The 17,797-nt window shown below is 35.8% G+C and overlaps 1 protein-coding gene across 4 annotated transcripts in view; it reads right to left on the bottom strand.

Moving 5' to 3' along the window:
• The window catches only part of LOC139124532 (ras-related protein Rab-27A-like), an 80,154-nt gene extending 62,507 nt beyond the window's left edge, over positions 1-17,647 (bottom strand). Inside the window, exon 1 of one of the 4 annotated variants that reach the window (XM_070690669.1) lies at positions 17,482-17,647. The gene's annotated coding sequence lies outside the window, so the exon portion shown is untranslated. Of the gene's footprint in view, positions 1-7,605; positions 7,800-17,481 lie in introns of those variants that run through there. The other 3 variants (XM_070690672.1, XM_070690673.1, XM_070690671.1) reach the window with 3 other exon arrangements.
• Positions 17,648-17,797: the final 150 nt, after the last annotated feature.

Raw genomic sequence — 17,797 nt, 5'->3', positions numbered from 1 at the left:
TATTAATTTGAAATTTTCATTCAAAAAAAAGGCAATAAAACCTCAAAACAGTCAGATGTTCAGGTTTGCTCACATGTCAGAGGTCCATGGGCAATGATTTCGATTACGGAAACATTTCCTAAAATTTGCCAATATTTGAAATTCAAAATGGCTGATACCCGGTAAGTGACTACACACTGTAGCCTGTTATACAGGTATTATTAATTTGCAATTTTCATTTGAAAAAGAGGATATGAAAACTTTATTAACTGAAAAGACTTCAAAATGAGACCAATCATTGTTCAGAATATTGTGTTGGAAATTCTATCCCTGAGGTGTGAAGCCATGTAGTCATTGCTTTGATTAAGACTGTGTGCGATATCAAGTATGTGTGTGCAAGTGCTTCATGAATTCCACAGCATGTGGAGAGGTCGCAGTCAGAATAATTGTAACAACTTAGCATGGTTTGAACCACACTTTTTTAAAGTGTTGTGATTTAGCCAACCAGTTTCGACTGTGATTTCACTAGGTGGATGGGTGCCATAGGCTGTGAGTTCAAATCTGATTGAGAATTAATGAATTCTATTAAAGTATGAGACAATCTGCAGTAGTAATATGAAACAAAAGGACTGATGCATGCTGGGTAATTGGTTTACCACTTGGCATTGGTAGTAATGAGGAAGTCGGGGTTTAAACCCGGTTTCGTGTTGACAGTTTCTGGCACCATAACAAATTACCATATTCTTTGCATGCTGGAAAATTCCAATGAGATCTTATATCTTCACAGTATGTTTGATACACAGCAATTTTATCACTTTGTGGCAAGTCAACAGGTTAATTGTTCATTACACTGATGGTGTCATTCAAGGTGAGCTTATGAGACAACAAGTTGTACCAATTTTGTCTAAAATTGTTTGACTTTCTACAGATAATATTGCCTTTTTGAATATTTTGAACTCTTTTTCTTTACTGTCAATCTTGAATCCAAGCTGGAAAAAAAATAAAATTTGCCTCAGAGTATATTTATTATTCTAGTTTGAAAATTAAGACTTTCCCCTGACCTACATTCATTCACAGAACCTACCGTATCATGTATCTTCATATCTTTTGTTCAATTTAAAATCGTCATGTTGAAAAGTTCTTAGACATGTACAGTGAAAGCTCTTTTATCACACTAAAGTTTCTCTCAAGTATTTAATGCTTGTGCAGATATTGTACCGTATTAATATCCCTCTCCATAATTGTAATGGATAACAATGTTTTTCATGTTACTGGTTATACAGGGTGACAGTACTGGTAGACAGATTTTAATATTCTACGCTTATTTGCAGACTGGTTCTGTTTGAAATATGGCTGACTCTTTCCCGTGATTTATATGGCGCATTATAAAAGTTGTCTACTGTGATGGATTGTCTTGCGAGTAGCAATGTTTCAAAGTTTAAACTAAATGTCAGACTGCATGTCGCGTCATATAATATGAGTAATGTTTATGAAATCTGAGCAGAAATGATGGTGACAGCAACATCACCTGAATTTGACTTATCTTTTGATGTATTATGTTATGGAAAATATTACTGAGAAATTTCCCTTAGGGGACAAACATTGCTTCTTACGGTACTTTCATATGTTCTCATACCGGTACACTGTGGTTGCTGGGTACGACAGCCACAGACGTTCTATAAAATTTGTAATTTTAGGACTCGTTTTTGTGTCTATTCAAAGCCTAAATGTGATTGGCTAAATACTATACAGGTGTAACATACTCCATAGCAGAATCACCAAAAGTTGGCAATTCCTTAACTGCACACTTCAAAGTTCAGGACCCAACTCATGCTCTAGGTGTGTTGATTTATATCATGTTAAATGTACGCTAGAGTCAATATGATTCATGTTTTTTCGTAATACATGTATCAGGAGAAATTTTATCAGCTGTATATCAAATGTGTGTGACTCACAGAACAGCCATTATAAATTGTTTCATGGCGCAATATAACATTTTACTATCATATTTCCTATGAGTAGATTTTGAACATCTGTCGCAGTTATATCATAAATATTCAAAAATTAATATTGACAAAATGTTTTCAGATTTTCAAAATTTACAAGTGTAGAAAGAAGAAGACTGTGGTTTTGTTAGTATTCATGTTTCCATGACTACTCTAAATATCACATGTAAACAGCAAAAATAAAAATGTACAAAAGAGTTTGATTTCTGTTGTACGGTAATTTGGGTGATTTTCCAAAAGTTACACGGTACTACACTCACTACTAGTTGTGAATTTACATAAACTCAGACTGCAGGAACATCTGATAACTTTCATCTGACTACCGGTACATTGTAAATTCTATGCTGGGTCTGGACGTGAAAGCTTACATTTTTTTACCATAGTATTGCCTGGTACATCTACTGTGTATATAGTCTATCTAGACAAGTATACATATTACATTGAAAGCACTGCTCATACCGGTATTCCATATTTAGAAGATTTCAATCAGAAAGTCCCATCTCCAATTAACCCTTTGAATGCTGTAATTTTTTTCCCACCAAAATTTTTGAGCAACATTTTACCAATTTTTATTATTCTTTCTGTAACTTTTTGATAATTTTGGATCAAATGGACATCACTTTGTATATGCTACAGTTTTTGATCAAAATTTTGGGGAAATCTGAAAAAAATTGGAAAGGGTTATATTTTATAAAGGCGACAAAATTTACTTCAATGGCACTCAAAGGGTAAAACTTGCATTACGCATGCACTCACTTCCTTGAAACAACGCCTCATGTACTGTATCAGTAGTTTATAACAAACTTGTCATTCACTACACCCCAACCATAAATTTTTGCTGCATCAGGAACACAATTCCAAATTTCACTACAGCACTGAAATGATATAAAAACCATTAACAACATCAGTCAACCATCTTTTTTTTTTGCTTTGCTTGACAGGCCATGAACCTATTGAGTCATCATTTAGTTAGTGTTTCTTACACGCTATCACACACACACGTACCAGCCATACCGGTACTTAATTATACTTGTCCTGAATATCAGCCTAGCGGAAATTATCCCTCACTACTGAAACTTATTGACATGTTTTGTTTATAGGCTACTGATCTTAATATTACTGACATGGGAATTTGGTGTCTTGTTGTATTGCTCTAGGCGAGAGAAGATTTATTCAACCTCATGACATTGACCTTATTTCTCAAGATCATTCAACCTAACACACAATATAAGTGAAATTCATGTGTCCTTCTGAAGAGTACGGTAGTACTCAGAGGAAATATTTCCTAGAGGAACAAAGAAATGAAAAATCTTCACCGTTTGTTTCCATACTTTGTTTCTCATGCAGCTTTGATTTGAACACTGCAAATTACAATTGTCATAATTTTAGTGCTTATTTACAAACAAATCTTATGATGATGGCAAAACAGAAAATACGAAAGGGTATAGCACTCATGAGATTGAACAAAACGTTCAGACATACAGACGCCACCCACCTACCATGTAAGCTGTCTTTGATATACCCCGGATATATACATATATACAAATGTGAGCTGAAAATGATTGAAATGAACCAAAAGACATGGAAATGACTGAAAAATGATTGAAACACAGAGATTTGCATTGTGTTCATCAAACAGATACTCAAATCAGTACAGTTTCACAGAATAAGAGGTGTACAAGTGTCAGGATATGTGTGTATGATCTGCAGATGACTTGCTTCTTGTATCGGATAGTTATATCATTTGAATTCTGATGAAATGTAGCCTGTAAATCCTTTATCCCCACCCATTTCCTCCTCAAAAGACACATCTCAAGTAGTTTCCTAATAGTGTTGATCACAATTTCAGGTTTGCTAATAAATATAGCTGCATAGGCATGAATTTGGACAATGCTGCCTAAAATTCCAACAAAATTTTGTTGTTGTATGCACGACTGTTGATGCAGCTTGTAGTCTGAGCCATAAATTCATACGAATAAGTGTCATTTTTAGTAGCCATTATAAGACTGGCAGGTTTTCATTTTTCTTGAGGAAAATGCAAATAAATATTTATTTATGCATATTAATGAGAGAAAAAATGACATTATTTGCAATCAGTGCTATTAGAATTCAAACAAGTAAGCATTATGCTCAAGTATCTGAAGATAATACATAGTACTCCAGCCATATACCGGTACAGAGGCTTCACCTATGTCTGCATCTATCTTGACTGGGTGTGTGTTCATTGACACTGAACAATCCATGGGTGCACCCACAGTGACACACTCATCTACATGTATATTACTAATATTATTAGTAATAATGATAATTAGTAATTAGTAATATTATTAGTAATGGTGCTTTCTCATGGTGTGCATGAGGAGAAGTAAAGTACCGTTATAGCACTTTCAGGGAAACGATAGGACCTTTTTCAAATACCAGTACCGGTATATAGGGGACATCAAAATATGGTATTTCACCTTACTTTTGACAAAGAGCTGCACAGGGTAATCACATAAATGCAGTATCGCAAAGTTCCAGTTCAATAATTGCCTTCCTAATACCGTATGATCATTAAATTCTTACTATGATTTACAATATTTAGAATTTCTTTAATGAAACATGTTGACTGTCTTTGTAAGAATACAGCCATGCTCAATGCAGAGTAGGCTGTAAATGGTTAAATATGGGATCCTAATGGAAGAACTGGGAATCAATGGGAAAAAAGCATACCAATGAACATCCAGTACAAATTACGATAAGATCCAATTTTGTAACAGTGGGATGAATTCAACAAATTTGTGATTGGATTTGAACTCACAACACCCAACCACCTAGCAAAGACATCACAGTCAAAACCACTCGGCCAAATCCCCACCCTAAAGTCAATAGGAACAGCTGCAAAAGTGTTTCAAATACAAGACTCTTCAGGAAAGTAAACAATTTTAATACTGGGGTCTTTGCAAAATGCTATTTTTTGCATATCCAGCAATTTTTGTAGGTACAAAATAAATTCAGAATTTGACACATGATGCAGCTGAAGAGGAACCTCATGTTGTATGAAAAGAAAACAATACACCATACCACTACAATGATATCAGGTATTCCGGACCGCTATTACATTGCAGTTTTAATTGTAACAAAATATTATTATATGAAAGGCTGGGTTTTAAATTAATGGTAAATGCAGAAAGCATTAAAGAGAAATGCCGATATGTTGCACTATATTTAGAAATGGACTGACAGATGTTCTAAATCGGCTGATGTTTGACAGAGATACAGGTATGACTAGTGCGTAGACTGTGTAATTAGACAGAAAGACATGTAGTGATGTAATGAGTGGTCAATGATAGTGTTACCCTGAAAAGAGTTCAAAATGCAGGTAGTTGTTGTCCTGCATGGCACATATTTGACTGAAAACTTGCACTAAACAGTACGTCAGGAGAAAACTAAAATTGGTAAAATGTTGCACTAAAATTTGGCGGGGAAATTTTCAATGCTCAAAGCATTAATACCTAGAAGCTGTGCAAGCACCTACCAATATTCTAGTACAACAACCTTGTTTCCTGGTAATTATACCGGTATACCGGTAGATCTGTACATGTACCTGGTACAGTATGTACAGTAGGAAGATTAAATTTCAATGAGATACGATGATGAATCTGATACAGCCGGTGAATTGGCACTGGATGATCTGGAATCAGTGGTCTATCTCAGATATACTGTTCATATCATCCTTTAATGCTTGTTAATAACAAATAGGCTGGGAACTCTTAAAGATAATTAACATTTAAAGCAGTCTAAATGAGTAAACTATCAAAGAATTTTTATAATTATCTTACATATACTATAAACTGTTTGGCTTGGCATAATATACCGATAATACAGTATAGATATGGTATTGGTAGGTAACAGTTGGAATATAGCAGTTTTTTCCAAGGAATTCTCAATGAAATACTTATAAATTTGCCAATTAAAACTAGGAATAATCGCTATTTTAAATGATTTCTATGTTTTGTATAAAATTTCACTTTGAGGGCAGTGGCCATGATCTGTACCGGGGAAGAACATTGGACAGGAGATACTGTTCAGGATTGTTTGTTGTAGCTAGATATGATGTATACCAGTATATTGGGGTGGGAAGGGAATGAGTGAATGTGTGAAACCATGTAGAGAAGAGAAGAGATACACACAGAAGCCCGGGATGACAAGTACTGACAACTGCCAGTATGGTATATGTACCCGTATGCTTGCTGTAGAGTTGATACAGCATTTCTTGTGATGAATTTTTCAAGTCAAACATGTTATTACAGAAACCAATACCGGTATGTTGCTATATACCAGTAGATGTATCCCAACTAGTACCGGTACATCCGGTACATGTACCGGTACAGTGTACTTGTGTATTTGTCTTCACTTTTGAGCAGCAAGTTTTATGACAAACTTGTATATCATGAAAAATCTCTTACAAAATGGACTGTAGAATTCTATAGATTGATATTCTATAGAAGTTCTATAGAAGTTTATAGTCTTTTTACACCATTTTTCTATAAAATTCTACTGAAAACAAGATTCCACATAGAATTCTATGAAAGTCTACGGTACAGAACAATTGCGGTACAAATACATTGATAAAAAGATCAAAATAAAGACTGGGACAGACAAGGTGATAATTATACCCCCTTGAATATGACAGAATTTGTATTGTACAATTAGGAGAGAAGTGACTGAGTCTGACATATTGTTGGCAAGCAGATGTGGTTGAAATTGTCAGACTCAAGTGAGTTTGGAGACTGCAGATTGCAGGATGAAAAAGGCTCTGAGATTGATCAGCCACAACAGAATAAAATAGAGTGTGGCAAGTTATTGAGATGTAGACATGACAGAGAGAGACAGAGACTGAACAGAGTGACAGGAAGTGATGGCAAGTGGGTCTGACTTTGATAATGTAAATGAACAGTGTGATGGATGGGTTAATCCTTACCGTACAGTAAGTTTTTGCCAACTTATAAAATATAATTCAGATAATGCTTTTCAGATCCAGTTAATTCTTTTAAGACAGTACGATGTTTTTCAGATCAAGTTAATTTTTTTAAGATACCGGTAGTTCCTGAAATTTTGATCAAAAACTGTAGCCAATGAAAAGTTCTGTCCATTGGTCCCAAATTAAACAAAAAATTACAGAAAAAAAATCATAAAAATTCATAAAAAATGCACTAAAATTTTGGTGGGAGTAACAAAATTACAGCTGTCAAAGAGTTAATGAGTATTTTAGAAGCAGATGTGACTTGGAAAGACCTGCAGACTGAGTAGAGTGAAGAGGTGGATGACGGCAAGGCAGTGATATGACAGGAAGATGAACAGAGTAGTGAGCAGCCTGACAATTTAAAGAGATGTACACGTGATGGTGAGACAGTCAAACTTAATCAAGTCAATAGACCAGTGATAGGGAAACAAATGGTGCGACACGTGTGACAAATAGCAGGCAGAGAGAAAAGCACAGTGATGGACAGTGAGAATAAACAGAGAAGAAACGAACCATTGCACATAGGAACAAGTTGGAGAACAGATTTTCAGTACAGATGTCTCAGACAACTGCATGCTTCAGAATCAATGTGCCATCTGCAATTTAAAAAATTACCTGAGAGAATTGTTGTACCACACGGAGATGACAAAGCATCCACAGAGAGATTCCAGGAAACGTGCTCAAATGCTCAATATTTGATGATGTGCCCCTGTAGCAGAATGGCCTTGAGTTAAGCATTTCACGGGTAAATATAACACAGGCACAGATGTGGGCATTATGGCTTGCTCAACAGATACCTTTTAAAATGTAAAGTTTGCTCATAATGGATGACAGATTTTGTTTGGGCATGATCCACTTTTGTGTTGGGGAGGGTCAGATGTAGCATATTCCGAAACCGAAAATGTCCCGGTGAAATATCTTTGTTAACTTTTTTATCATTTCTGGATGAGTTGCTGTTTCAGCCTGTATTTTCAGACGTGCTGATTATTTGTAAATTAAAATACATCACCTCAAAAGAAACAAAAAATGATTCCCCTGTCAAAAAAGATGGTATGTTCCATTTGAAAATGAAGCATTCCGACAGTTACGTTTGCCGTTTTCAATAGAAGTGGCAATATGCTCCACCACAAATAATGCAGGATTAAAGTTACTGATATTTTGCTCTGAGTCGTTCATACCGTACAGTTTTCAGAATAGCCTTTCATCAATTTTAGAAGCAAGACAGCCACAATGTTTGTAGACAATATAGTGCCAGAACCTTTGCACTCACAATTTCGCAAATGTTATGTGTGTGTATCTGACATGTTTCATATTTTTTCGATTCATTTCTGCTTGTTCGGTTCCGGAAACGTGTATTTTTGCACGGTACACGGTACATTATTTGTTCTCTGTGTATTTGCATATTCTAATTTCTATCCACTGTATTCAATAAAAAAATGGTTTCAAAACTTGGCAATTCCGAATACTTTTCATTTTTGGCACTACGAATACAGTGGTGAGCAACGCCAGTCGCTATTAGCTAACTGTGTGCAGTATTTATGACTACCGGTACATGTACGTACCGGTACATTTTGCGTCTGCAATCCCAACAATTGGGAATAAGTCAGCTGATTATTAAGACTGCATTTTTTGCAAAGGTTTGGAAAGATATTATAAAAAATAAATCTTGTGGGAACCCCAGTGCTATTACTGTTATCCTCTTACATACCGTAATTATATTGATATTCTATGGGGAACCCTAGTAAAATTTGCTGAGCCATTGGCCTAAACAAAACCTTGTAAAATGTTTACTAGTCTAAGTAAGGCACTGCTATAACAAGTGATTGCTTTTTAGTGACTAGCTTCTCAGCTGACTGGATTTGAAAATGATTCGTCAGCCTGACTATATTTTCAAATTCAGCTTATCACACTGATGATAAATTGTGATACAGCTTTGTGTGCCATGTTAGTCTGATGGAATATGCAGTATTTTGCCAGCGGCAATCGGCAGTGTAAGATTTATGGAGACAGATCTATAAAGTGCAGTTCCCGGGATGACGAAACCGTCTCTGTGTGAATTGTTGACTTTCTCCGTAGCCTTGCGCCCCTTCCCTAAGGGCAGAGAAATTTTCCAATATTTGTTGCCGTAGTAACAGCATATAATCGATATTTTGTAACATTTAAGAAAAAAAATGCAGCGGCTGTGTGTTTATTTCATGAATGAAGAATGGTTCATTATTTCTTTTGTCTGGTGTCGATATTTATCTGACGCATGAACTTGATTGACACTTCGCACAGGTCTACCGGTAGGGCTCTACCGTATATATTTTGTAGAACGCCAAAGCAACTGCCGGTATATTTGTTCTTGCGCATCCCTGTATGTGTAGGTTTTGGAGGTTTTCTGCATAAAAAAGTGTACTTGAATAGGACATCACTACATAGCTTTTCTGCCTACAAATCTTTGTACACAAGTTTTATAAAAATACCGTTATACTCACTTGCCTGCATGTTGAAGCAAAATATCACTTAGTACTGTGCCTTATTTGTGGCGAATAAGAATGACCACTTTGAGTCGTGAATGGGGCACTCATACTATATTGAAACAATCCATTAAAATAAAACATGAGTGTTAAATTTTCTCTTTTTGAAGCACTTACCGACTTGATACATGTCTACTGGTACCATTCAAAATTTTGAGTGGACGCAAGACAACAAATCAAATTAATCTGGCCAAATATACCGGTAATTCACAAGAGTTAACAGTTCATAAAAACAAACCTCTAAGAGAGCAGCCACACAGAAATTAGCACAAACTGATACTATCATAACAAACCTCATAATATATAAAGTAGTGGGTTAATGTGAATCCTATTATTAAGTAAGTTCAGTCTTGTATGACTGATTTTATCAATATCTTTATAAAAAAACAAAGTCAATTCCAATACATAAAAGAAATTGCGCCCTTCCAGTATTGATTAAGGTAGCATGTGCTTTTTACAATTCTTTTCTGATCTACCAGTTGTGGGGGTTCGTTTTAAAACTCTCTTGGTGTAAGAAAACGTTTCTCAGCTTAGTTTTTTTGAAAATTGAAAGTTGTATTTTTCTCCATATGTGAACACATGGATGGCGGCCAATTTGAATTTCAAATATCGGTAAATCTTGGGTAATTTGTTTCTCTAGTACTAAAATTTGGATGGTGACCCCCAATTTCTGTTCGAGATTTTGAAAGAGGATAGTTGAAAGATTCCTTAAGGAAAGTTTGAGGAAAAGTTTAAGTCTTTCATTTTCAAGGCGCATAAAATCACCACTACCTTAAGTAGAATATTCTGATCTCTACAGTATGGGTACCAAATGAAAAATAACAATTGTGGAATTCTGGAAGAGTGTCTTCACATGAAGCAATGTCTGAACAAAATCATCGGCTTTTGGAAGTTGAAGAAACATGTGCATCATCATTTTGAGGGACAACATGCAGTAACCCTCCCATAATCTAATGGTCCGTCCCTCAAAACACTTCATACACTACATGTATCTACCGTAGTACAACATAAAGTACCCCTCCTATAATTTGAATAATCATCTAATTGTCCATCCTTAGAACGCTTCCTACAGTGGAACAATACAGTATATACCAGTAGCCCCATCATATAATGGTCTGTCCCTTACAATACCTTCCTTAGTTAGAATGCTTACAATACTTCTCATATTAAAACATAAGAGTCACGCAAGGTTGAAAGATGGTGTTTTTGACCCTGTATCGCAATATTTATTTTTCTCTTTTAGTGGTGTCAACTCCATCACAACACCTTCCAAGGATGAACTTCACAAAGCCATAATCCATATTAAGTGAAATTCAATTGACAACAGCTCCTGATCCGGTCAAGATGTGACTATCCAACAGAAACAGCAATTACCATGATAAAAACCACAGACGTTATCCGCTTTAAAAGGAAAGCTATATATATTCACATGTGGTTATTGAATTTCAAGGAACAGCGGAAATATGCAGGCTTAATAGCCTAATTGTCTGGTTCCATTTTTAAAACACTCCATCATTTGCGGTTTGAATGATTGCCTTATTAGCATACTTTTACAACGACCGTCATAAACTGTTAATTTCAGAGTGTAAACGTCGTGACTCGCTGTGTTGATTGATTTCTGGTGTGAAATGTACAACCATGACGTCTGTCAATTTGCATATATATAGAATGTGTAACTGATTATGTATAAGTGACAATTCTCTGTGCATACAGCTATATGTGCACTACCGGTATATTGTAAATGTGTCCAGATATAAGGATGTAGCGGTTGTCAGTGTGGCTTAATATCAAATAAGATGCAAACGTTTAAGCCAGAATACACCAATCTATTATCAAAATGACTGGGAAGTTTAGGAAAAATATTAAACAGAATACTGTGTAACACATTGCAGCTTTTCATTTACAACTTTCCATGTATTGTGCAGAACCTTTTTGTACTATTTGTGAAGTTTCTTGTTCTACCATACTTCCACACTAATGTCAAAATAAAAAGTGGAAACTTATCAACGGTGTCTGTATTCAATGTCTTCTGTTATTGATGGCAACTGATTTTCAGTTCAGACATCTAGAATTGTCATCTGTGTCTGTGTTTGTTGATGCAGCAAGAGGTAAGAATATTTGCTTCGTTCATAACATTTGAGGCACAGTACCGACTGTCACTTTCTTGCGAACCTAATTTCCAAAATTCCCACCACAATTACTAATGCGGACAAATATTTTTGGATACTAAATCATCAACTTGTCATAGAGTTGGAAATCAACCCTATTTTAATTTTAAATATATTTTGCTAATCTAGGACTTTTCCTCGATGACATTATACGCCAAGCTTCCAATATACACAGTAACTGAGGAGAGGTCTTAGACTAATATTTTGTCTCCCATAGTTAACCCTTTGAGCGCCTTAGTATATTTGTGATGCCTTTGTATCGGTATACAAGCCAGTCAATTTTTTTTCAGATTTTGCCAAAATTTTGATAAAAAACAGTAGCAAATGAAATGTGATGTTCGTTGGCTCCAAAATTATCAAAAAAATTACAAAAAATTCATAAAAAAATTTGTAAAATGTTGCACTAAAATTCTGGTGGGAAAAAATTACAGCACTCATTTGGTTAAACAATCATTTATTTTATTCAGACACACTACACACAGTAAGTGAGGCTACCCACAATTCTCCATGATCCGTACACACGGAGATCACTCACTGAACTGGAGCAAATTTCTTCTGTACACAGAACAGCTCGGTCCATATATCAAAATTCTGGGACCATAGTTTTGATAATCATAATTCTCTTATTTCTCACGGTGAATAATGAGAAGATCAACCCCTTTTGCGCAGAGGAGATAGCAATTTTGTGATTTTGTCGACATAGATTTTTGACAGCCATACACAATATTTTCAAGGAAACTAAGGGAATAAGTTGCATCTGTGTTGGCAAAAGAAAGGGTATTGATTTTTTTAAATGTTTGTAGCAAAGGAAATTTGCATGTCTGACAGGTGGTATGATGAGACCATCTTAGTTGCTGATAACTTTACCATGACAAGTGTGCAATTTTTAGCACCTCCAAACATCGACTTCTCATTCAATTTACTCCTGAATTTTAAAGATGATCAATAATTTTGGAACATAGTTTTAACCAATAATCCTTAAATTAAATTTTAAGTTTCAAATTGTTCAGAAACTGATAAAATTGAAGAAGCCTTTAACAAATAATGTCTGAGCACACAAATCAAAGGGAATTGTGGGTAGCCTCACTTACTGTGCTACACTCTAAAAACACACTGAGCTGACATCTTCTTGTTATGACAACATTGGATGGGGTCCTTTTCATTTTCACTAGACCCCCTATGTAAGAGGAAAATATGTTGTGTCTTGGAGAATGCAGGACCAGTGTTCTAGAGTTTTGGCAGCAGATACGATACAAAAGAGAATAAATTATGAAGAATCAGAGGATTTAAAATTCAATACAGGACAAAGATTTGCAAATTGGTAAATTAGATCTGAACGCATTTAGAGGAAAACTAGGGTGACGGACGATACAAAGGAAGATGTACCTTTGAAAAGGCTAGCAGTTATTTTGATAATTTTTTCACCATTTTTGTTTGCATGTCAATTGGAAATTCTTCTTCTACTCCCCAAAACATGTTGGGACACCCACTATTTTGCTTTCCAATTCAGCGCCTGTGTGTCCAGAACTCACTGATGTTGTTGATATTTGAACTCCAGCCCAAATCAGAATTCACTTATCAACAGTAATGACGCAGTTGACACTTGCACAGGCTGAAATGACAAGCTGAACACTGTGTATATCAACATGCTTTCCGGAGTAGAACAAATAAATATGGTTGCTATTAAAAACAAAAAATGCATAAATACTGTTGAAAGTTAAAGCTTCTGGTGATAAAATTGGCAGATGTTGGGTGTTTTTAATATCTGATTATTGGTTCATGATTTCCAAGCATCGCTTAAAAAGTACTTCATTTCAGTAATTTTGGAATATATATTCTACCGACAGAACCGTATATGCACTGGCACTCATCCCTACAATTTGGGCAAGAACAGCTCATTAGTCCTCATCAAATTTACTGAGTTGTCCGTTTCAGCCTAGATAAAGATAAATCATTGACACTCGTGTTTCTATGGGGATTTGTCTCCTAGGAACATACATCAATGTCAGCAATATCGTTTTCCTCTTGTGATGCTTCGCGCATTTTCAGAAGGATGTTGATGTAGATTTATGTAAAAATTAAAGATGATGGGTTTGATCTCTTCAAGATAGTACATTGGACGTCATGTGATCTGAATTTTGATGATGATGGGAAGTAAACTTTGTGTGTGCAGTGATCTCCCCAGGATTTTCTGATAGAGTGGCGGCTAATTTGCATAACAATAAATGTAATTGTTATGGTAATGAGTTTCTATTGTTTACCAAAAATTATAGAGTGGCGGCCACCACTCTATAATAGCTCTAGGGAGAACACTGGTGTGGATGTAGGTTGGTATGACTTGTAGCAACAGAAAACCTATCGCAGAGCTGCGTGTACGATTAGAGGTCTCATCTATACCTCCATGATGTGTATGGCCAAAAAACCATTGCTTATGATCAGCACTTCCGTCATTTCAGGAGCTGTGCGTCATGTCTTTTTACTTGTAAAAATTGTGGATGAGTCACAATTTTGTGTGGTGACAGCCTCAATTCAAAATTTTTATGATACATGTCCGAAAATGCTAAAAAGAAAATGGAATTATTTTGCCACTAGTGATAAAAGAAAATAACTGTTGCATCAATATGCCAAACCAGCATTGCTATGAATTAAAAAAAGACAAATAAAAGAAAACAAAATCGCTTCATCGCATCACTTTTGCTGAATGTCAAGAACCAGAAACAAATTTTTTGGGGCCTAATATAATACAGAGCTTCACAGAGTGATGTTTAATTTACATAACGATGTATAATTTGCACACTCTTTTCCCAAATTCTTTCATTTGTATGATCATTAACATATAAATATGGCTTCAAAAACGAAGAAGGGTCCCAAAACCCTGAAAATCTTGTAGATGGGAGAACCCTAAGTTATCCAACCACAACGCATTCACACTTAGGGAAAACATGGCTAGGGTATCATAGCAAGACTCTCAATATCAACCATTTTTGAATATAACTTCCTCAGAGAGTTTACCAAACTTTTGAGCAATACTCTCAAATGTGACATCAATCAAGCGCATAAACGATTTCCAATAGAAGCCTGACAGATGAGAATAATATTTGTTTAATGTTTGATTAAGTCATAAATGTTCTGTTTTTGCTCATTAACATTAGTTTTTTTGGCCAAAGTAAACGCTATTTATTTAATTAAATGTTTTTTTTTTTGCAAAGTAAACGCTTAAGAAACGTTGCATGTATAATGACAATAGACAATAGCTGTAATTTAAATGATGATATTTTCAAGGTTTATTGTCCTACAAAACAAACATATTTTCTTCTTCTCCATGCAGAGTGTTAGGCTCCGAAAATAAGGGTACCAGGTAGGTAGGTCTGGGAATCTTTTTTTAGGTTTTCTTTTTTTTGTCTTTGACACATAAAACACAATGTAGGGAAAAATTTTGAAAATTTACTCAAAATATTTTAAAAATGCATGAAAAAATGTCTAGGGTTAGTGGGTTTTTCTAGGGTAGGTCGGGTTACCAGAAACGCTTTTTTATTGTAAACACTTATGTGCTGTGTATAATATATATAATTAATTGTTGACAAATGAATTCTATTCATGACAAAATTCAATCGTCCACAATAACATTAAACATTAAAAACATACAGGCAGTGTTGGTATGTAAACATCGGGCACTTCAAAACAATGTTGTTAGGGTTGAACACGGGCAGAAATTTGAATTTTTTAAATTTCATCAATTCTCTTCTGACCTACCACTTACCAGTGCGGGGGCTCATTAAAGCTCTTGATGAAAGAAAAGTTTTCACCGTCTTAGTTTTTTTGAAAATCGAAAATGCTTTTTAACACAGGGATGGTGGCCATTTTGAATTCCAAATATTGGGAAATGTTCGGTAATTTGTTTCTTCAGTTACAACATTTGCATAGTCTGTCAACAGTTCCTTGTGCTTTTTCTGTCTTTATTGGTGCAGTCTCTTGCACATACAATGGTGGGGGAATCGCGAGCAAAGCGTCAAAGGTGCGAGCCGGGAGTGCTGTAAGGCACAAGGGACTGTTATCTTCCGCTGCGCCCTCAACGACAACAACAGGGAAAACCCTGTTGTAACCTAGCAGAGGAAATGATTGACAGGTAAAGTGGGTCACAGGTCACAGGTCACTGATCAATTTGGAATAATTCAAATAATATTTCCACAACTGTTCCATCTCTTAACATGTTCAACAAGACTGATTTGAAAAACACACAGTTTGTCCTTGACGTTTGCACAATTCTTGGAATGTCGCAAACAAGGAAACGCAGAGCATAACAAATAAAATCTGAAATGTGAGTGGTTTTACTACAGATGACACCAATTAAAATCAGGGACAGAAGCTAACCTGAGATCTAATCCCTGGCTACAGAGGAAAATACATTGCATCAGCTGGTCTAAACTCGCCATTTTGGGTACGTGTTTACGGTAATTGTCTGCCAAACAGGGGTATATGCTGCCCCTCAGAGAAATTATTGATTTTCAGCAAGATGGTATCCGAAATAGGGCAGACAAATTCTTGAACAGACCACTGTCTAACATTATATCATTCCCAAAGAATTCTACAGATATTGATTCTGTTCATAATCGCACATAATAATCATCCTATGAAGGAATAAACTTTGAACTCTTTCACATGATTACCAATGTTTTTAAGCTCAATAAATTGACTTTAATCAATGACACTTTATGGAGCAAGACTGAAGTCTAGAGAAAGACCCAGAGATATTATAATGACAGTGCAGGTGCAATACTAAAATAACCTTATCCCTTAAACAAATTGATACAAATGCATATTGAAACACACCTGCATTTCAGCACATGGTTTGTTTGTTGTGTGGAGAATTCAAAATGAGGGTTTAACCGATTCAGGAAGAGTAGTTAGTTATGTGGGTTGGTTTGTACTGCCATCAGGTGATCGCTTGGACATTCCAAGTCTGTTGAGCACCATCCATCCTTTTTACACTGGAGTAAAACCATTTAAGTGCTGGTATGTAGACATGTTTCTTTTTTATTGTCGCATACTTTAATTACATAAATACTTTAAAAGCGTTACACCCTATAAAGGCCTTAAAATCTTGCATGTAAATTAAATTAATCATAGATAGAGGACGATTCAGATTTCACCGAAACAATATGTGTTTATGTGCGGGCGATTAATTTCCTATGAAGTAGTTAATTACACACACATTATATAACTTATCATATATCTATTTCTCTCTCTCTCTCTCAAATATATATATATATATATATATATATATATATTATATAATATATATATATATATATATATATATATATATATATATATATAATATATATATATTTACTAGGCAGGCGGTAAGAGATTTTGACATATCTCCTCTCTGTCTGACTAGAGACAGTACGTATGAAAGTGGACACTCCCACCTTTATGGAACAGCACAGCCACAGACCGTACTCATGTCGCTGAAATCTGGCTAGATCGACGCACAGGCGCAGGCGTGAGTGGTGGGGTGGGGTACCGGGTGGGGAGGGACTGTCATTGACATAACAGCGTGAGTCTGTGATACCTGCTCTATGGATCGCTGGAGGCGACAATACACTTTATAATCATAACCTTCAAACCTAAAGTGATATTCCGCGGCAGCGTTTTCAGTAAACCCGAGGATGTCTTCCAAGCGGGCAGCTCAGACTGTTCTGCGAATGGGCTGGAAAGACGATTTGACATGTTTCGCTGTCACCGTCGTTCGAGAGATTCCAATATTTGTATTCATGAATATACTTCACAAGCCAACTCACCTTGTCTACGCGACCAGTAACAGTCGCCAGCACGTCCACTATCGACTCGATGATTTTAAATTAATCCACGTTAAAACGAGACCAAGGGCAAGGGATTCACCACAACAGCGTATACCCGTATAGAGCTCAGCAGTGTGTGTGTGTACTCGGGCACGGATTCATGATTCAAAGGATAAATCAGGGGGTTTCACACCTGTGCACTAAATATTGAGCGCTGACTATTTTTAGCTGCTCTCTTTCGCTTCATGGTAGTCTAATATGCGCTGGTAACTTGAGTGACCATTATCGCCAAAAGATGATACTATGCTTAAGACTC

The sequence above is a fragment of the Ptychodera flava genome (assembly GCF_041260155.1).
Source record: "Ptychodera flava strain L36383 chromosome 23 unlocalized genomic scaffold, AS_Pfla_20210202 Scaffold_24__1_contigs__length_23054250_pilon, whole genome shotgun sequence".
NCBI lineage: Eukaryota > Metazoa > Hemichordata > Enteropneusta > Ptychoderidae > Ptychodera > Ptychodera flava.
Note: the sequence above shows the minus strand (reverse complement) of the source record. Positions and strands in the feature narration are given on the sequence as shown.